This window comes from Hippoglossus hippoglossus, chromosome 8 (genome assembly GCF_009819705.1).
Source record: "Hippoglossus hippoglossus isolate fHipHip1 chromosome 8, fHipHip1.pri, whole genome shotgun sequence".
In the NCBI taxonomy this organism is placed as follows: Eukaryota; Metazoa; Chordata; class Actinopteri; order Pleuronectiformes; family Pleuronectidae; genus Hippoglossus; species Hippoglossus hippoglossus.
Genome location: NC_047158.1, coordinates 8,545,296 through 8,567,235, shown reverse-complemented (window position 1 = coordinate 8,567,235; position 21,940 = coordinate 8,545,296). Strand labels below are relative to the sequence as shown.

At 42.3% G+C, this 21,940-nt stretch overlaps 1 protein-coding gene across 1 annotated transcript in view; it reads right to left on the bottom strand.

Annotated features, from left to right (window-relative positions):
* Positions 1-21,940, bottom strand: part of si:ch211-210g13.5 (inactive phospholipase C-like protein 2) — a 68,872-nt gene that overhangs the window by 36,947 nt on the left and 9,985 nt on the right. The window lies entirely within an intron of this gene.

Sequence of the window (21,940 nt, the reverse complement as noted above, 5' to 3'; positions counted from 1 at the left end):
TTAGAAAATATTGTAAATCAATTTTTCTTCCCAGCCCTATCATCTGTGCAGTTTAAAAGAAACATAATGCAGTCTTTAAAGCCCCACAAGCATCAGGTACTATTGACGGACTTGTTTGCAAGTCTATGCATTAAGGTTCATTGGCTATGAATAAAATCATTACCAGACATAGAGGCCACAACTTTCCTGAAGCTTAATTGCCGTCTCTCGGATCGCCGGCTCCAGAATCCTCAATACTTCATTCCTACAATGTGGGGCTGCACAGGCATAACCTTGACTGCCGTCTGCATTGCAGTGAATGGCGGGGGAGAGACGTGTGCCTGTGCGTGCCACCAGAGAGCTGTGCTGCTGCTGCAGTACAGGACACCTCTGCTGCACTCCCCTCCCCTCCTCCACCAAGGCTACACCTCACCTCTCCGCTATACTCCCTCAATGGGACCAGAGAGAGGGGGAGATTCTGCACTGTCCTCTGACAGATGTGCCCATTCACAGACCATCACGCAAACACAAATACACAACCACAACCTGTCCTTGAATGTGATACTGTGTCCGTCTTCGTCTCCTCAAAGGTGTACATTAATTCACAAGTGGACAAACTGTAATCGACACCCACACCTCTAGTTTCACAATCTAAAAGAAGAGGTTCTTTTTTACGTTATTCAACGCCTCCACGTGTGCACCTACACACCCACCGCTTTGCCCAAATAATTTTGTGAAGGTACACACCTGCCTCCATGTGCAGCACACTCACTTTCCATACACCTACCATGTAAGTATTTTCAATGCCCAGAGCTGAGAAACTATGAAAAAGCTGGAGTAGAGAAACAGAAGGAGGATAAAATTGGCAAGCGTTCAGTCCAGTCACCTGTGTTTGTGCAGAGGACTGTGTGTGGGTAGAAGAGCAGGCGAGCTTACTATAGCACAGCACACACAGAGCCTTCGCTTTAAGGCGATTGTTTTCTCCCAAACCCCCGTGTTCGCTCTGCATTTGGCAAAAATAAGGCTAACATCTCTGAGCAGGTTTTCGATCAATGATGCATTTTCTCTCTGACACATTCCACGACTGTGTCCGCGAAGCCCACTCAACTCTATAAATAATCCCTGTGAGCCCGATCGTTGGCTGGGCTCCTTCTGTCTCGTCAAGAGGTTGGCAAACCGACTCGTGGGCTGATCCAGTGCCAGTGGACGAAAAAAGAAAGGAGAACTCGTGCGTGGTATCTGCACCCGCTCTGATCTGCAGCATTATGAGCCTTCTTATGCAGCTCCTTTCCTCTGCTTTACTATTAGATAAGCATTTATCAATAGGTTCACTGTCTTAGTATATTTGGACCAAATTACCTTCTTGTGGAAGGTAACTGAGTACATCAGTTCTCTGAGTTGTACTTTACTTGAGTATATCCACTTTACAGCATTTTAAATTTCTACACTGTGTTTCAGATAGAACTAGAATGACACTCAGTAGAGTGCATACCTGCAAAAGAAGCCCAATAGTTAAAATCTGCTAGATTCTGACTTTTATTTTAATCTGCACTGCATTTTAAGTATCAGTCTCCTAGACATGCCTGTTTTTCATTAAGATTAAAGAATTATTCCCTAGTAAAACTGAAAATATCAAAAAAACGCAATGTTATTTTGCAATGTTCAAGGAAAATGATCACTGCAAATATTGTATGGGGTCTTTCTCGGCCCATGTTCCATCCTTCCATCAAGTTTCGTGAAAGGTAATCCTTTTTTGAATTTTATACTATTAATTTGGTGATCACATGTTCAATACTAATTAAAATGTAAAAACCCACAATTAGCATGTATAGTATCCACCATTATAGATAGACCAATAGATAGAATTAGCTCCACCTCCACTTGCTATACTACACACTAAAATGCTGCTTATCCATTTATGCATCAGTAATAACAATCTAATTATGTCATGTCAAATAACGAAGTCAACAGTACCATGTGCCACTTTGCACAATGTGTACTTTGAATGCAGGATTTGAATAATGTATTTCTGTGATGTGTAATTATTCTACACATTTGATTTAAACACGCCTTACAGCACCGGTTAATGCTGACTAGCAATAATTAGCATGAGTGGAGATTGGAAACGGGCAGAACTGCTGCTGCGATGAGTTTCATTAGCTCTTTTCTTGCAGTACTGATGACAAATGTAGGACACGGAGGAAGTGGGTGTGTTTGTGTAAATGCAAAGTGAAGGGAGGGTGGAGGGTGGAGGACACAGGAGCAGAGTGCTTCACTCTGCACAAGAGCTCTGGTTGAAGGTGACCTTGGCGTTTGCATGGAAATCCTGACTGGCAGCGCTGCAGTGACGAGAATCAGCTCCATCTTGCACTGGCATGGTGGACTGATACTGATGATGGATTGGCAGAGGAATAAAATGGGAACAAAACTGGGGGGGTCGCATGCATCAGGAAGAAAGAAGGCGGTTGGCATGCAGGGTAAGAGGAAGGAGAACAGCAGTTCCTATTTTTAGGTCTGGCCACACTCCTTCCCTGAGAAGAGGGGGGGGGGTGAGGATTCCCTAGGAGAGAACTGCACAGCAGGAGGGGAGGTGAATCTGATGAGGATGCGTAAGAAAACCTTGCTTGATATCCAGGCCTTGATACAAGCTGACCCAGTTTTAACAAAAAAAGCCAAGAGCAGCATGTCAGACATGGACTCATCTCTCCTGGCGAGAATGTGTTCTTGTGCCAAAGGTCATGTGAAGGTGACAAAGAGAAGAAGATCGAGGACAAGCGGAGGGATCATCCTCCCATTAATCTGTGGTATTAACTCTTCTGCTGTTTTGCTCTAAAGCAAGTTCTGTACAGTGTCTCATTCTTTCTTTTCTTTTCCTCAGGTCAGATTGTTATTCTCAGCTTGTGGGGATGCTGTAAGCAGAAAACAACCAGAACATATAATCTTATGCAACATGATCCACAGTTCTTTGGTATAAAAATTGCTTTTTAAGGCCTCGACAGAATGCAGTTTAGTTTTTGCAGCGGGAGGCATCTTTTGTTTTCTATAGGCAGTAGGCGTTTTGCACACCGCAAGGACCTCATGAATTGGGCACTTGGGGCACCTCATATATTTGCAGAAGCGCTATGAACGCATTATAGGCTGAAAAATCAATCCCCTCACTCTGGTAGAAATTCAACTTAAGAGCAGATAAACAAGCAACATCACTCACGTTTTTGTTTTCCTATTGCCCAGTTCAATGAATTGCGAGGCGGACCTTTGCTTTGAAGAACAAGAACAGCCTTTCATCCTTAGATGCAGATCAATTGCACTTTGCTTATAGCCTATATATAAAAAAAATAAGTGAGAGTTTACTTCAAACCTCATACAACAAAACCACAGTTGAGGACCGATGATTCAGTGGTTACCTAATAATAACAACCACAAAAAAAAAAAAATGCAACAGGCACTTATCGGGGCTTTCAGGGATGTAGAATTCAATCTGCGGACTGTCTCAGCCACAATCCTCTCTGGACTGGGCTCCATCAGATCCACCATCTCAGGGTTCTGTTCAAAGAGTCAGAGAGACTTTGTTATCTAAAATTCACCATGCAGTCTCTTTTTGGAAAATAACTGTTTATTGCCTTTTTTTGGCTGTGTCAAATAGAGTCAGTGTCAGATTGAGGATATTTATAACAGTTGCATGTTTGTCTGCATTCTGAGTAGTAGAACTGTCTTGGAAATGATCAACTCGACATGACTGCTTCAGAGAGAAGCTGAAGTCTGTGTCAAAGGGAGGAAGCACCTAACGAGTTTCATAAGTTTGATAAGTGAGCGGAGCGCCATTAGGCTATTTTGGTTCTCTGTTGTGTTATCTCCTCATGTGGTTGACTTTACAGCTCCCTGCGGAGCCCAAAAATCGTTGCGCGCATTCTGGCAGCAGCCACAGAAGCAGTAGTTTCAACAGCAGAACCACATCAGTGTTTTAAAAGGAGGACCTGGCAGTGCAGAGCCCTCAGCAGCCATCATTACCGTTCTCTGTAGGGAGCAATACGACCTGTTGACCAGATACTGCCTGGAGGACAACTTTAGCACCAACCACCATCACTTCCCAAGCTGCCCTGCACCCCTCTGCCATTCTGCACCAACATTTACGTTGAGTCTCTTTAGAGATGGAACGTGAAATCCAATGCAGCACGTAGACAGAGGCCTTATTTCAGTGGTAAAAAACGTTGCCCAAAGTGAAAGCATTACCCACATCTCTCAAGGACAAAAACGACTTTTGTTGGGCATCTGCTTAATTATGGAGAGAGGGGGGAAGTGTAGAAAATGGTTCTCAGTGTCCTACAAAAAGGGAAAAAAAATTCCAATAGAGAGTGGATGATGGTGTGGGTGTGTGAGGGAGTTACAAGGGCATAGAGGAGGAGAACCGGGGTCAGAACAGCTGCTCGGGGCTTGGGGGTTGGGGGAGTGGGTTCAGTGGATGCAGCGATACAGAGACACACAACATAAAGCTCCATTCATTAGAATAAACTATTTCCTCTCTGCAGTGACAAGCTCAATTATGGCTGAGAACATCAATTTGGCATTTAACAATGGGCGGAAATTCTTTTGCCATAAAAAAAATATAAATATAATGTATGCTCACACACACTGTGAATGAAAAACCTTAAAGTCGTAGAGTGCGGAGGGTTTTTAGGGTTGCTGACCGCTCATACAGTGGTGATACAACCACAACTAGTGAGATCACTCGTCTCTTCATCCATCTGCTACTCACCCTTGACGTTCCCTCCTTCTTCCTTTCCTTCATTCCTTTTGGCATTTCTTGTCTAGATTTAAATGGACCCATGTGAAGGATGCTTAGAGCCCAAACTATCAGCGGTTCTGAGCCTTCTAACTGACAAATCTGAGTTTACATTTGTCTATATGCAGAAATACAGCAAATTTTTATTTTTCAGAATAAACCTTGCACAAAGGGTGTGAATATACTGTATGCTTTACACATTTTACACAAAAATGTATTTGTTCCTATTGCAAGTTCTGTATATTTGGCCTTAATTACATCTTAAGAATCATTGCCATTTTTTTTATATATATATGAATCGGCAGATTTATCAGTATTGGAATTTCTTTACTCCCAAACATCAGTATCAGCCAGGCTCTTCTAAATATGACTGTTATCATTCTTGTGTTCACGTTATTTCTCTTCAGACGCACTTTTTAATATAAGTTGTTCAATTACAGGGCCGTACACGTAAAGGCTCCTTTGTCACTTCCTGTACAGAGGGCTTATTGCGATTTAACATGCTGCATCTGTGAGCATCCATGCTGATTTACTACACTCATTAACGAGAACACCAGCTCTGCACTATTGTACTATACAGTGTGCTTAGTGTGCAGCAGGGATTTAACAGTATTGTAACACTGCAGCGAGGTGGTGATTATAATACCACACCAAGTTTTACAACATGACGGTTGCAGTGAACCTGAGGAGGAAGTACGCAAGGCCTCCTTCGAATGCTTTTCTGTTATTTCTCTGCTTCCCTTTAGGTTTGCATCGCGAGGGCATCTGACAGACAAGCGGCAGATTTGGGACTTCAGAGGATTACATTGATTTTCCCTAAGACTTACCATTGCTTTTAGTTTTGTGGAACTTTTACATACATAAGAAACCTATATAACTAATAAAGCATCATGGCTCCTTTAACCGAACTATTTGAGCGACACACCTTTACTTTAGACTTTACCTTACAATTGAATTATCTAATTAAAAGGCTCTTGTGTGGAAAGAAAACATTCTGGAGAAGACAAGTCTCCATAAAGTGACTGTGTTAACAGATTTAGGTCCCCACAACATGAGTTACACCTAGATCACACACACGCACACGCACACACACACACACACACACACACACAAACATAATGCAAATGCTCAGCAGCTAATCTGATCAAACATAAAGACGCCAGAAAAAAAACAACCATCTGTATAATCCTATAAGATTGTCATCAGTGAGCAAACATTATGTCAAAGCATGACTCTGTGAAGATAAACAGGAAGCAAAATACCACATACAGATTCACTTCGTATAAATCTTCGCCCCACTCAGAGAGGCCTACTGAGCTGTGCTCACACCCTAACCAGCTCCCTCTGACCCCTGTCCTTCACACCCTGTTTTTTTGTTTTCTCACGAGCGCTTAATGCTATCAATGAAAATGCGGCTGACTATGTTTGAACCGAGATTACAATCAACTGCCAGTAATTGAAATTAATCATCGGTGACCTTTCCTTGGGGAAACTGGGCAGAGCTGAAATCCAGCGTTTTATCTTATTCACAAACCTGTCTGTGACCGATAAGAGGGAAATTATGAGCAAGGAAAAGGGAACGAGACAAACCTAATACAGAAGGCTCTCTCTCTCTCTATCTCTCTCTCTCTTTCTCTCTTTTGCATGATGTCAACACATTCATTAAAGGATAATGTCAGAAATAGAGGGAGATTCCGACATGATTTTCTTGGCTGATGGAGTTCAGAGGTGCAGCAGATAGCAGAACTCATCAGGTGACGTATAAAAACGCTTTGATGCATACAATAAGGCAGGTGTGTCGACAGGCTGTGTGTTGGTATTACAGGGTTTCAATCTCATGGAAAAGTGATGTTTCAGACAAGAGAGCGTTTTAAAATATATTTCGCACAAGAGACAGACTGGGACAACTTAATCGAATATGCCGCGTATGAGGGTTATTCTTTGGCTCCACAGACTACAAGGTCACACAAATGGCAGGGAGCCTCAAATTGGAGAATCCCTGCATCTTGCTAAACCCATCACAGCCTGAATTCAGACATCACAAGGCAGAGTCCAATACACAATACATGCTAACTGGCCGTGAACCTTTAGGAAACAGGAGATGAGGTAAGAAGAGGGGTCAAGAAGGCACTGAAGTGGCCCGGTCTGCTTTTTTCTGTCACAAGAAGAGAGAAGCCTGTCGAGATAAAGCTTTTGTCCTTTCTTTCTCAAGGAAGCTCAGCCTATTGATGTTCATACAATGCATGTTCTGTGCAGGCTAAGATGACACCCCCACCTCTTCCCAAATAATCATCCGGGTAATGAATGTTGATTTGCAAATTTGCATAAAGATAGACGACATAAAAGTCAAGCCAAAAGATCTCAATCCCCCCCTGGTGGCTGGCTGCAGTATATGTCATAAACCCTGCCTCCTCCATGTTGATGGATGGGGAGTGGACCAAACTAACAAGTCAAAGTAGAAGTCAAATAAATGTCGCTTTCTGTCAGTTTAGGTTGTTCTTCTTTTAATTACTTATTTAATGCGATAAAAAAGGGGGAGAAACTTCATTATTGACGGCTGATCTGAATCGCCACAGGTTAAGCACATGTATCGCAAGATGGCAGCACCCATATTTGCATTATTCTGGCTTCCTTTGGCTATAGTGGGAGGAAGTGGAGACGCGTTGTCCATCTTTGTTTACAGTCTATGGCTGAGCTGAAGATGGTAATGTCAGAACCTGCAATGTACAGCTCCTTTGCAGTTTTATAGGCCATGACTAAGGTTACAACAGCAGCTGATTCAATTTAGTTGAGGTCTGTGAAGCTGAAGCAGCCGTAACGTTTGCATACTGTGCTACAGTAGGTGGTCTGTTGAAACAGTGACTCAGAACGAGAAATGAAAAGACCAACTCATCTGAAAAACCCTGCTGATGCCGTATAGATGCTTTTAATTAAATACACTTGTTGTCCAAACTGAGGGTTTTTCTGCTGAGGGGAAAAACAAATAAATGAAGGAGCAGCAACGTAGAGCTCGTCCACCAATTCTGAGCACAGAAGAAGTAGCCATTCGCCAACATGTGAATAAGAATAAATAAATATATACATATATTAAAATATATATATAAAAAAATAATAATCATATCTATTAAAAAGTATAAAATAATCATATCACTAGTTAAATATAAGGAAAAAAAGAAAAAAATTTGTATTATTAATCAAACTAGTAAATAATAATGATAGACTCTAGGGATGAATCATATTTGGTTTAAATTGTAAAAAAAAAGGACTTTAACATACATCAATTTATGCTATATATACTGCACATACATTTGTATGCTGTATATACACAGTATATTGCCATCTTGCTAAATGAATGCATTTTGCAGTTACGGCCGGTAAAATGTATTACAAGACAGAAGTGAACATTATAAGAGCTGGTTTATTTGTCCATCATGAGCTGGGGTGCGTTTGAAATCACATCTTATTTACGATATGGTGCATTAAATTTACTGTCCAACATTTAATGTGAGTGTGTGGAAACATGTTGAAACTGCTGTGTCTCTGCAGCTGTCACCAAATGATAATACAATTGTAATTTACTTCTCACTTTTGAGTGTCTGTTATATAGGGTGCAGAGAACGGGGGAGTGATGAGTCAACTGAACACCCTGTTGCTAGTAGCAACCACTGCTGGTCCAGGTCTGTAACACTTAAATGACACTAATACATGTTTTATCAGATCTGTGACCAAGCAAATATTGACAAGCATATTTTATGTACATATCTGCATATCTGTGCACCTGCACAATAGTTTGTAGTCTCTGGTCCGACTGAACTATATTGCTTGACACTGAGGCGGCGGCATGGAGGTATAGTGGGTCGCGCTGTCGCCTCACAGCAAAGAAGGTTCTGAGTTTGAACCTGACGGCCGAACAACGCGCCTCTGTGTGAAGTCTCTTGTTTTTCCTGGGCTTCTGGGCCACAGTCCACACACATGCAGTTTAATTGGAGACTCTAAAATATCTCTAGGTGTGAATGTGAGCATGAATGGTTGTTTGTCTCTGTGTGTCGGGCCTGTGATGGACTGACCCAAGGTCAGCTGGGACTGGCTGTATAGATAATGAAGAGATTAATGGTTACTAAGGTTTCTTTTATTGTCTATCTATTATACCAGTTTAAAGTGTCACTGAGAGGAAAATGTAAAGTAAAAATGTTTTAATAGTTGGCACAGGCTTTAAGCAGAACTGGAATTCAGTTATTCACAAAATTAGTATAAAAATTCTTAATTAATAGCCTTGAACGTTTTATAAGATAGTTAATTAACATTTTTTATTCAGAATTAAACATTTGTTCTACAGTCTCTATGAGCTAGATATATGATGATCATGATCAGGTAAAAAAGATGTGGGTGAGACCGAGGCCCGGCTCACCACTCACTGATTCTCGTACATTCAGTTCCTGAGCAGTGCAGAGGTGGCCTGAAGGACACCGGTGTCAGTGTGCACCAGCGATGCATGAAAGAAAACAATGGACATGAATCATCCTGCTTTAACTCTGAACAAACTGAGCGAACATGCAGAGGGGAATCAATACAAAAGGTTGATGGGAGTGTGAGAGAAGGTAGGTGAAGCTGTGGGTGTTTTTGCCTCTGTGTTGTGTAACAGTCGCTAATTCAGACGTGAGTGGAAGGGCAGATGATGAGAGTGCTGAGGGGTCATAGCTGGAGCAGAGATAGAAAAGGAATAAAATAATCTTTTGAAATCGCACCTTTTTCCCTCACTCACTTGATGTTCTCGACAGTCTGTCAAGATCCATTTCAAATTCTATCTGTTGTATGAGTGAGGATCCAGGGTAGGAAGGAGCCACCATTAGTGCACTTACAGAGCGTCTCTGTTTCTCTCTGTGTCTCTCTCCGAATGCTGAGTCAGCGTGATGTGAGCATGCAAGGTGAAAATATTCACCAAAGCCTGCACCATATTACAAAAGTTGGTAAAAAAAAAAACATTTCGTCATCTACAGCGCTAATTCTTTGAGGGTCACCGGATGCTGGAGCCAATCCCAGTTGACATTAGGTGAGAGGTACAGGTCGTCAGTGTATCGCAGAACTGACAGGAGCAGTTTTCAGGCATGAAGTCTGGAAAATGTTTCGCACAATTGGGTCCAGACTTTCTCCATCAGGTTGCATGAAGAACAGGAAGAGCGCAGCAGGGGGTTCTCCACTCAGACACATTCAGAACAAGACAGACATGACATCACCCGGACATTATCCAGAGTCTTTACTAGGGGGCCGGCAGGAGAAACTCGGGAGAATGTACCTCTGACCTCTAACTCAGACATTTGCTTGTCACATTAACATCAGAGATTATCTTGTCTGCCCGAGTACCCACAGAAAACCAACAAAGACAAAGGGAGAACATGCAAACTCTCTTCACTTAAAGACATGGGTCGCAGGTCCACCTGTCCCTTAGTTTCCCCCCTCCCTTCCAAGCAGTGTCCCTCATCCCTCCAAAATAAAACCAGATGCAGGGAGAAAGCCTCATGAGGCATCACCTCACAGATGTCCCGCCTTCTGTTCGGCTCAGACAAAGCATGCACAAGCAAATACGGCCGACTCGACACTTTTTCCGGCTGATTGTTTGTCTTTCGGCTTCTGCTTTTCTAAAGACAATTTTCAGTCGCACATCCTCTTTCACTTTCCGTCATATGCTCTTGAAGCAGACAAAGCCGTGACTCTGTAGTTACACAAAACAGCCCAAAATAAACTGAAAGCTATTGTGGTGACTGTTCTGATTGTTCATTCTTATGAATCTATCCAGCATTCTAGCTGGTACCACGCACTCTGCCGAACAAACAAACTTCAATTGAAAAGTGAATTTTTACACTTATTACATTTATTAAAAACACACACTATTTATTGAAATGCATGATACCCTTAGCTTGTAGATCTCTAGTTTCAGGAGAGCCTGACTCCACAACGCTATTTTTAATGTAATGGCCTGTTCCCCGTTATTAAGAGCGTGTGGGAGTCGCTCTGCAAGTATGACTGGTTGAGGCCTGACAAAGCTCGTGGGTATCGTTACAGGTTCATTTTTCACCGCAGATATGAGTGACGATAAAGTATAGCACACGTACGCTTGCAGCTGATGCTTGATGCAGATGCTTCAATCGGCGGTGTGATGGATTTTGATGGATGACTAAAGTGGAAAGTCACTGGGTGAAGCAGTCAGGTGGCAGTGCCAGTCTGCCTTCTGGGAATGAATCAGAATAGTTTTTTTTTTGGGGGGGGTGTTGATGCTAATATTGACACACACTGGGTGTTTGACCAGAGGCATGAAAGTATGTGTCTCCTCCATCAAACACCTTGCAAATGTGAAGAAAGTGAAGAGAGATGACTCTCATTGATATGCAGCAGGCGAGAAGGTGCCCTCAGATTTACCCGTGGGTGTCATTCCGACCAACACATACACAAGACAGTAAGTGCAGCTGCTTTCAAGTCGCTACTACACATGATCCCTTGTGTAAGATTATCGTTTTAAGACAAAGTCAAGTCCAACCATGGGCCTGAATGGTCTCCTGTTTGTATCTATCTACTATTTCCAGAAATCACTGTCTGTCTGTTGTAGAACACATGTATTGTTACATTCATTATTAATGCATTTTGAATAAACAGGTGACCAGCGCTCTGCAGCAAGAAAGAAAATCTCAAAAGTGTTGTTGTTCGCTCAAGACAACAAACCACAGCTGATTCTCCATTTCAGGAGTGAGCTGCTCTTTGTGTAGCAGCAAAGGTGCAGCTTCGGGAATCTGTGGACTGAGTGTGTATTCGCCACGGCTCAATTACTGCCGGTCACTTTTTTAGTTTCAGAGAGAAAAGCCTGCAACCAGCAAACAGCCCATTCCAAACAGGCACGTTTATAACAGGCACTCCACTAGTAAAAGATTAAAATGCCAGAAAGAAAAAAACAAAATTAAATTAGAAAAGAAACTCTAAAGCTTAATTAACAAGCTACTAAAAGTCTGCCACCAACAGTTGTCGTCTCAGCTGGCAAACGGTCGCTTGTGAGACGTGAGAAGCCTGCTTTCATCAACTGCTGCCAGACTAATTGTTTTAAAAATTACAAATTCGCCAACATTATCACAGTAAACTGTATCATCTGCACAGATGCAGCATCACCGAGGGAAAGGTTATAAGCGAACGATAGATTTCAAGCTGCCAGGTGCCGCAGGTTTATATTTTCGAAGACGGCAAGGACCCACCTATTCAGCTGTGAGCGGGCTATTAAGCTAATAGTGACCTGTTATCATGTGATGGCCTGCAATTTTCACAGCTTGCAGGATTTTCCATTCCAGACATTGTTGTTATTTTTAGGAGCTTTGGCCGTAAATTCTACTGTTAATTGTTTATTGTGTCATTATCTGGGAATAACTAGTGTTTTTTCAACCTGTTTTTCTGTGTAGTGGTGTCTGTTGCTGGCATACACAGTGTACGTGTACTGCGTGATGTGTCGAGCACAATTTCACATCAGTCACACAGGGTTTGTCGTGCTGTTATTTTTGCATTGCTAAAAGCTGGGGTCCCATAGGTGTGCATGCCCCCACCACCACCACCCCCAATACAGGGGCTGCAGGGATATACTTAAGTATACGGCCCCGGCTCGGTCAATGAAATTTCCACAGTGCAGGCATCTGTTTCAATTTATTTCCAGTCAAGGGCTCCATCAACAAGAGATGTAGCAATTGACCTGATACCACAAGCACGCTAATGGCCCTACATACATGACAGCCATAACATACAGACGTATATCACCAGGCAGGGCAGGAAAACCACGCCACTGCATCTCTCAGCTGGCGATCACAACTCCTGTCAGTCTGAGAATCAATACTTGAGGTAGAGGAGAAGATTGTGGAGGTGACTGGTGTGGGCCGGGCTGGAAGATGCTCATGACTGATAGCCGGCTGCCAGGTTCCTACATCACCTATGCAGCGTTGACTGTAGGAAATGTGATCCTCTCTCTCCTCTCCCCCCTCTATCTGTCTCTCTCTTGTCTGGCGGCGAGGCTGGGAGGGGCTGAGCAGGAGAAGAGGGAGGAGTGGCACATCCTGTTACAAGGACATGCATTCGACCACATTAGCAAACAGTGCACGTGCATGTGCGTGTGTGTGTGGCTGAATGTATGCCTGTGAAATTGCCCTGGGATGTGCAGGTTTGGCCTTCACCTATGTTCCACTCCGGTGCTTCGAGCATCACGGTTTGATAAACTAGCTTCTAATTGGATTGCTGTGCAGTTAACTGCTTATCTAATGGCACCCGGCCGGCCTCAAGATTTAGCTGACCATCACGTCAACCGTCCTACTCCTCCCCGAAGTCTTCCCCCACCATCCAACTGTATCAGGCTCTGCCACGTAAACACCCCTCACTCCCTCCAGCTTTCACCTTGACCTCTCCAGGCTTATGACAGCTATCTCTCTCTCTCTTCGCTTCTCTATCTTCGCCATCACCTGCTCCAGCTCCCCCTCCTCCTCCTCCTCCCCTGCATCCATAACCAGACCTCTGTTTCTCATCCTTTCATCTCCACTGTTTTTCGTCATCTGCTCTGTCTGTGATAGCAGGTGGCTCCGCTCCGCGAAGCAAGCACACAGGCACACATTACGGGTCTATGGGTCTTTGGAGTCTGCGGTGTTAAGTGGCAGGTAAGAGAGAGGATGCACTATGGGGGCCGACATTGTCGCCAGCACCACACTTCTTCCCCAGTATAAACAATAATAAACACACACACACACACACACACGCACACACGCACACAGCCACAAGCAATGTAAACAAAGATGAACAAAACAGGAGATGTGCACCTGTTTCCAGCCCTTTAACACACACACACATATGCACAACCTAAGGGAGTTTTATCAGTAGTTTTATCAGTCTCAGCATGAGGTGTCTGAATACAGTGTGAATACCGACTCCCCGGGGTGACGGAGATGACTGACATGCATTAGATGAGCCTGATCTGTTTTTCTGTGTTTACCAGATTCAGCAGTTTCCTGGAAATATCCCCTATTTTTCACAGAACCCTGAACTTCAATCGGTAACAACAGTTGTGATTATTTGGCTCATCTGCAAACACACACACACTCTGAACTGAATAAATACATTTTTATTAGATAAACATGAACACGAACACCTGATGCATTTATAGAAATTCTTAGAAAATGGCTGATCTGATCTGGACAGAGTAAACACAGCCTACTGTGTTTACTCTGTCCAGATCTCTGCCTATCATTTTTTATAACTAAAATGTTTCTTAATACATTCACAGCTCTCCTGCACTGCTGTTTGCACTATGCTGTAGAATAAGATTATGCCACAACGGCCTATTTCATGAAGATCGAGTCCTTTCAGCAATGGTCTGCGTGTGAATTCATAGAGTCCGTGGAGGGAAGGGGAGTTCTGCTGATCTGGCTTCTAATTGGTTGTGGATATTCACTCTGCCTGTTGGGTAAACAATGAGGGTAAAGCGTGTGACTGGAATAAAACAGAAACTCAAATGAGGGGGAAAAAAAGAGAAGTGAGACTAGGATTCCTGAAAGCACAAGAACACAGACTTCACTGCTTCAAACTCAATTTGTCAAATAGTTAGTCAATCGATAAAAATTGAATCAGCCAATTTTTTTAAATCAATTAATACTATTTAATTAATGTCTTACTAACTTGTCTTTAAATAAACTTAAACTTTTCTTTTTTTGACTTGGTAGACAGATCAATCCATTAGATTTGATGTCATCTTGGTCTCTGGAACTCTGGAAGCAGCAATTATTCAATAAATTAATCAAGAAAATGATTGACACTTTAATTGATAATAAAAGCAATCATCAGTCGAGTGAGAGAGTGTCACTTAATTAAGAAAATAAAACACCCACCCACATGCACGGCTCTAAACAATCCCTGTGACTGATCTCAATCAGATGGACAGACACAGTTTTGTTTTGTCTGACGAACCACTTATTACATGTAGCTTCAAGATGGCACATAACAACTGCTTAAACACACACACACACACACACACACAAACGCACACGCACACGCACACACACACACACACACACACACACACAGTCAAGGCAAACAGGATCCACCCAGTCCTTACACAAGTACTATTTTTCAGTCTGAAAACATCTGGTGGAAAATCCGCCTCTGTCATTTCAAACCTCTCATGGATGAAGAGACGAGGCCTGAAACGAGGCCAGGCAGGCAGGAAGAGGAGCACCCTCGTGGCTTCACTGAAGCATGTGCATGCAAAATGTATGGTTTCGCTCTCTCTCTCTCTCTCTCCCTTCATCTGCGCCTCACTTCCCTGACTCTGCCTGCATCCTCCTTGCTTCGTGACTGAGCCGGTGGGAGAAGACTGTTCAGCATTACAGCCAGCTGAAGGTGCTAATGGTGTGTAGCTGCGGAACAGACAGTGTCCTCTCACTTCGGCTAATTTCGCCATCTTTGTCCAGCTCTGCCTTTTCAGACTTCTCACCCTCTCGGGCTGATTTTCTCCTCTTCTCTCACTCTTCTTATCTTTCCACTGATGAGCTACATGGACATTGATCTGTGTGTTATTCCCAAACTGCTGGTCCAGCACGGGGCATTTAACATCCAGGACATGGCCAATAGGCGGTGTTTATTGAGATGTATGTCCATTTGCTGCAAGGGCTAGAGATTTTACAGTCTGGGTGATAAAAATGTGTATAGTGTTGAAAATATATGCATGAGATAATTTTTTTTTTTTTTTAAATAGATAAATAACCCAATATAAAAACAATATGACATTTTGAAATGTTTATTTAAATAAAGTCAAATTATTTAAGTTTTCTTAAAATAATTATTTTTAACAAGTATGCCACTATGTAGAGTGCATACCTCCGCCAAGGCCCAGCAGTCCCCTTTATAAAACAACTTTTAAATTTACAAGAACAAGATTTTTATTTGGCTCATAAATGTCACCTAAATATGCCCGATATTTATTAAAATCCATGAAATGTTGAAGAACGCCCTATCTCATTGTTCATTGTTAAACTGCTACATTTTATCAAATTTCTTTCTCATAAGGGTTTGATAGTGACATCTTAGGAATAATTGCCAATTTATCATTATTTTATCTGCCCCCAACAATCCACATCCCTTATCCCCCCCAGGGCCTAAACAATCAATAAGTCACTTTTGTGACCATGAATGTCCTAGGGACGTGATCTATGATATAAGTGCTGAGTTTTTCATATTCAGTGGTAAGCAAAATGGTTGTGAAATCATTGTTCTCCTGTAACTCGCAACAAACCAGCTAGTTTCCCAAAAATATCCAAACTAAAGACACCTTCTCTTCTCAATTATCTGAATCAATTTTCCTATTTAAAAGAACACCTTAATGTCCGCTGAACAATATCTTCTCCTTTGAAAAGATATGGCTACATTTAATTCTTTCAAAGACAATTTACGAGACTTGTTTATAAACAAGCTGTCCTCTACCAAGAATTAATTCGAAGTTCCCAGTGTAACACAATCCAACTTTAACAGCTATAAGCGTTTCAGATGTGACGCTTTCGGAATCCACTGTTACGCGCTCTGATTTAGTTTAATTGAGTTTCTTGTGTTTATTTTGGGCGCATGCTGTGTGCCACCCACACCTCTTAGCAACCGCCAACCCGCTGACAATCAGAGCTGCACACACTGACCTCGATTCTCCTTGATTACCAAACCTCCCTGTCGCATGTCTAACCTTTTCACACATTCATACAAATCATGCACTCAGAGTCAGGACTACTGGTCAGAGACAAGCATGCACACAGACACGCACAATTTTCCCACTATCCCCGTGTGGACAACCAACTAAGCTAAACGTCTAATTTTAACTCTTAACCCTCCTCTAAATGTAACCTAAATCCTCAAACCCTGGGCCCGTGGGGACGTAAATCTTGTCCCCAATTGGGTTAGTGTGCATTCAGCCACCAGGATTTTAAAAAACAATCTCACACATCAAGAGAAAAAAAACGAAATTGGATTCCAGTTTTACAGACTGTGAGTGAACACACCTCTGCCTCCATCTAAAAAAAGGGCTCATGATAACGAGTGCTCCTCTCCCACACGCTGTCAGAGGTGTTGACTACTGGGTCACCCTGGGCTCAGAAGCTGTACCCGCTTACTCAGACTGACCTGCTCTGTCTGTTCAGGCTAATTGGAATCCGCCATTATACATACAGTGCCATTAATAAGGAATAAGGTGGTCAAATAGAAAGGACACCTTGACATGATAGGGACTTATTATTGGACTTGCAGAATCGCTTACCCGTTTTATCCCACTTGTAAAGACATATCTTTTTTATAAAAGATTTGGCCATGTAATGTCTCTTGCTTTTATAATCTGTATCTTTATTTCTATAATAATAATAATATGTATTTTTTGTTCTGATTGTTGTTTGTGTCATATTGTTGGTTGTAAAGCACATTGTTACTTGTTTTGAAAAGGGCTATACAAATAAAGTTATTATTATTATTATTATTATTAAAAAACTTGCTTTTAATGTTTTTTTGATTCCAGATTGAGTTGTGTCTGTGGCTTTTTTTTAAAATATGAAAGTATATCAGCTGCCGATTAGATTGAAAAAATCTCAAGACAAAGCTTGTTGTTTGCCACCACATTTTCTTTATAAGGACCAATCCTCCTTGTTTGATTCACAGAATATTTTTATTACCACCAAGGTAATGGTATGTTTTAGTCTGCTTTTGTTTGTTTGTCGGCAGGATTATGCAAAAACTACTGGACGGATTACCTTGAAAATTAGGCATGTTTAGAAGACTGATATTTGTTAAAATAATTATTTCTGACGACATTAACCACTTGAGAAACAAAGAATACAAGCAGCAGAACAAACAACATACAATGTTCAAAACCAAACAATAAACATAAATAGATGTGTCATAAACAAATGTATCAATAATTCATAGAAATAAAATTCAGTCAGAGATGTCAGTATTGTCATTGATGGAATTAGAGATTTATGAGTGTGTGCAATGTGGTGTAGATCCAAATATAAATCTGGATTAAGTGAACTTCAGTGTGGTTTCAGGGGGGTGACAGTTGGGCCTTGGTAGAGGTGAATGTAGAAATAGAGGTTGATGCTTTCTCTGAGTGCCACCATGTGTTTGTGAATCTTTTTTTTATTTTGTGGGTTAGGGCTTCAGCTGAACATCCAGTCCTCACTTATTACCACCGGATGAAAATATGAAAAAATGAATAGTTGTGTTTTTCGAAGGTATGGCGAGTTGAACCACAGGGATTCTACCGTGCTGAGAGGATGTGGTTCTTTTCGGCGCTTGTTTTGTCACTGCTCGACTTTTATTAACTCTATTCGTGACTTATTTTCCATCAGTCTTTGTGCTGAAGGTGCTTTCTTCTCGCTGAAAGGCTCAGCTGCAGCTACAACCGCCATAGAAGCAGAAATTAACATGAGTTGGTGGAAATAATGTGCATTAATAGTTCAGCATTAGCCAGAATCAACTGTCACTCTGGGTTGCTCAACATACAAAGTTGCTATGGTTGCAGGGGCCGGAGTTGGGGAGTTTTTTTATTATGTAGCACTTGTTGCAAATCTTACATTTCAGTTTTTCGTAGTAAACTCTGGTGTATGCCCATTTTAAAATGTTTGCTTTCATTATTATATCACTTATTGCAGATGCAGTTGTATGGAGGGCAAAACGTTTGTTTTTGTTTGTGACTTTTGATTTTATTCCATATTTGCTATTTAACTAAGCTTCTACATGAAAGTAACTTTTGCTTTGCTCTGTAAAAAAGATTAGGTGAAATATGATGAAGGTTGTACTTGAAGAAGATGGGTAATTCCAAACTTGGAATGGTTCAAATAAATGTTTTTATTTGAATCTTCTTTAACTATACTTAAAGAAGAATGACATCCGTGACCTCCACATCTGTCATCACGACCTCATGCATTTCTCCCTCCCTTATTTTCCTAGCCCCGGGCAGAGCTGATAGCACAGTATCACATTCCACAGTGTAAAGTCAGGTTCTGTCTCCCTCAAGACCCCACAAAGAACACACGTGAAATCCCTCATTTCAAAGTCACAGCAAAGCCCAGCCTGGTCCCCCCCGACACCTTCAGAGAAAACATAAATATACAAACTGATAGACAGAACATTGAACTTGCTGAGCTCTGGCAGAGCGGAGGCCCAGAGCAGATAGAAAACTGGGATTGCATGAGACCCGTGCACCAAATCCTCCAGACCCCAAAAACGCAGATCCTATATATTTTTAAAGCTGAGTGAAGCCGCTCTTTGTCAGTTACTACACGTACTGTGCTGTGCAGCAAACATACAGCACAAAGACCATGTAGACACGTGCACCGTCCAGAGGAGATGAACACACAAATGACACTGACACATGCACACAAAGCATTCTCTGTGAAGCAGTGAGTATGTGTGCATTAGTTTACAGCATTAGTGGAATGTGTGAGTGACATGTCCGTGCTTGCACTGTAACCTGCAGAAAGACACCCGGCGGCAATGCACACAAGGTCACACGCAGTATGAACGAGGACATGGTGGCACAACAAGCAGCTCGACATCTTTAAAACAAGCACATGGCCTCAGTAACATCTGTGCAGGATGTGAGATCAACAGTTGCTAGTATGGAGGCAGAAAGTGAGAGGTCTGGGCTCTGTTTGATTCCGTGTCATGGTCAGGTTGTACGGTTGTCGCGGTTTAAGACTGGCTCATCGATAAAGGTGCATGAGGTGTGTGCAGCCACCGGAGCTAAACGCCAAACTGACAACCCTGCGGGGCATTCACGTCCGAGAGGATGATGGACCAGCAAACCTGCGACTAGTGGCTGCTGTCTGGAGGACATCAGTAAAAACTGAAATTTTAAAATAAAACCAAATGCATGAATTATATTATTAGTAAAACAGTACCAGTCACTCATTGAATCCGTCAAGACAATTGAATTGCTCATCAAATCCCGCTCTAATCACTTAGGCTACATACTCGGCTCATGAGCTAAAAGCCCAACGTTTCCTCATCTCCTGCCATCTGTGCCAGGCCAAGAAGAAAAATGGCACCATCTGTGAATCCTCATTGGCGACAATCAACCATAGTGGCAAAAAGAAATACAGAATAGCCCTGCAGACAACAAGCTCCTTCATGCACACTGGCCCAAGGCGTTTATAAATATCCATGATCTACTGTATCTGTCACAATAAAACTTAAAAAAAACAGGATATAGTCAATCAGACCTTACTGCTGCATCCGCACATTAGAAATGGTGTCATCACATTTTAGCAGCAAGATTTCTCAGTATGACTTCTACACGATGCATCATGCACTTTGCATCCGTTTGCAATGCATCGAGTTTCACAGTTACAACCGAGCCCAGCTTGTGTCTTTGTGAGGCTTCACTTCAGCACAGCAACGCTCGGAGCCAAAAGATGAAGTCAGCCTGGTAACATGCTAACAAACTTGTGTTTTACTGTGCTCACCGTCTTAGTTTAGCATGAGCATTCTCATATATAAAAACCTTGACTAGAAAGATAATAGTCCTCATGAGCTAGCTCGTTCTTTCTGCGGATTATGACTGAAAAAGCTTAGATTTAACTGACAATACAAGACCACAATCACCAACTTGTTTAAAGATATTATTTTGCTGTTATTGACAGGACAGATTAAGCACGAAACAGGAAGAGAGAATAGGGGAAGACACAGAACAAAGAGTGGGTCATCACCAAACCTCAACTTGAGCCTCTCTATATGCGGGACACTACCAGGTGAGCTAGAGGGAGCCCGACCAATTTCACTTCAATTTAAAACTGATCAAACTATAATAAAAACATGATGACAAATAAAAGCAGACATTTAATGCTGACAATAATATTTGGCTAATTTTAGTGGACTGTGTTACAGTTACAAAATATGAAGCCCTGCTTGTTATGTGACTAGAAACTGCAACGTGATCCTAATTTAATCTCATGAGATCAACATCAACAGCAACGTGAAAATGCTGCCTTTTCAGATTTTTAGACCCCAAAAAAACAGAATAGTGTGTAGTTTGTCATTTAGAGCGGGTGAATGCCTCATTCAGAGTGGGCGAACGACGAATCGAGCCCACGATTACAAAAAGTATAAATAGGCTGAGCTCGGTGGATGACAGCATCCTGACGCAGTGCAAGGTTAGACGGAACGCAAGCGTGGAAAGCACGCTGTGAAAAGATGAAAGCAAATACAGCAAAGCGGGAGCAGCAAGAGCCCTGAAACAACACTGGCATCCACTCTGGCAAGGGAGGAAAAATGAAGAAACCACACAGTGCAAGAAAACCAGAGGGTTTTTTTCTCCAGTAGCTCCACAAGAAAAAGTCTCTGCTCCAGCCTATGGGAATTCAAACCTCCAAACACAACCTTATACACTCTTGCATAACCGCTGCGTTTGGACCCGTGGTGAGATACGACCAAAGAGTGCAGCAGTATGTGTGTTCAGTTACAGAGCAAACCTTGACTAATGCAACACGCACAAACACAGCATACTGCATCACCTTATAATATCTGTGATGTGTTAACATCTCACCAGCTCTGAGATACCTCGATGCAAATCTACGCACAAGGTCAGATGGCCAGAAGCTGCATCCACTCCTTCCTTTCGTCCGGCGGTTCTCTGGCCTCATATTCTCCCAGGACGCAGTTGTCAAGGGGATTCAGTGAGGAGAGCTGCTGTAGTAATGTCCAATGGAGGCTGCTGTATTCAGCATTAACATTCACTACTGTCACTTTCTATACCGGAGAGGCTCAACGGAAAATGACCACACACATTCAGGGAAAGCCAGAGACACACACACACACACACACACACACACACACACACACACACACACACACACACACACACACACACACACACACACACACACACACACACACACACACACACACACACACACACACACACACACACACACACAATTGTCCTTATCCATCCATCACACTGTTCCCTCTTCTAATTGTTCTCTCCTTGTTCAGATCTCAGGCACAGAGATAACTGCACCAGACCACCCTGGGCAGCGGGAGGAGGAACAGAAGAAAGAAATGATACGGACATGAAGACAGTGTGCTCCCTTCTGCAGGGTCAAGACTAACAGATTGGCTGTTTGAGGAAATAACAAAAGACCA